Source organism: Uloborus diversus, unplaced genomic scaffold (genome assembly GCF_026930045.1).
Source record: "Uloborus diversus isolate 005 unplaced genomic scaffold, Udiv.v.3.1 scaffold_13, whole genome shotgun sequence".
Taxonomy (NCBI): Eukaryota; Metazoa; Arthropoda; class Arachnida; order Araneae; family Uloboridae; genus Uloborus; species Uloborus diversus.
This window is the reverse complement of record NW_026557987.1, coordinates 1,719,999-1,720,697: the sequence shown is the minus strand read 5'-3', so window position 1 is coordinate 1,720,697 and position 699 is coordinate 1,719,999.

Genomic DNA, 699 nt, shown 5'->3' with positions numbered 1-699 from the left:
AAAATGAAATAGCCAAAGTGATTCTAATTCATGAAGGTTGAAAATTTTGTTTTATTCTAACAAGAGTGCTTGTATGAAAAAAAAATAATAATAATAAAGTAAAACACTATGCAATAAAATGACTAAGTTAAATACTAATCAAAAATAATTAATAGAGTTGATTAAATAAAATGTGATAAATTAAATGAAACTCTTGAAAAGCATATAAAGTGATGAAATGTAACTTGAGTGCGAAATTTTCTTACTGGAAAAAATTAAATAAGTTGATTTTTAAAATCCATGAAAATTTCTTAATGATAAGTGTTTATTAATGCTAAGAGTAAATTGATTCCAAGTTTTGAAATGAATTTCAGTAGAAGTTATTTTTCGGTAAGTCTATTTTTTAAAATTTGCTGACATGAAGTTTTGATACTTGACTTATAATTTTAACATTTCTCGGGTTCTTCATTGATGTTTAACTTTTTTATGTGATGTGTTTTATTTTAGCGTAGGTAAAAATAATTAAATAAAAGTGAAATTTATAAATTGTAATGAAAATTCTGTTAATGAAATTAGTTGGTTGTAAAGTAATATTTTGGAAAAGCTGTAATGAATGATAAATAGTAAAACGCAGTAAGTAAAATAGTAAAGTATGGTAAAGTAAAATAAAATTGTCAGAGGGGATTTAATTCATGAAAGTTTAAAAATTTGTTTTATTCC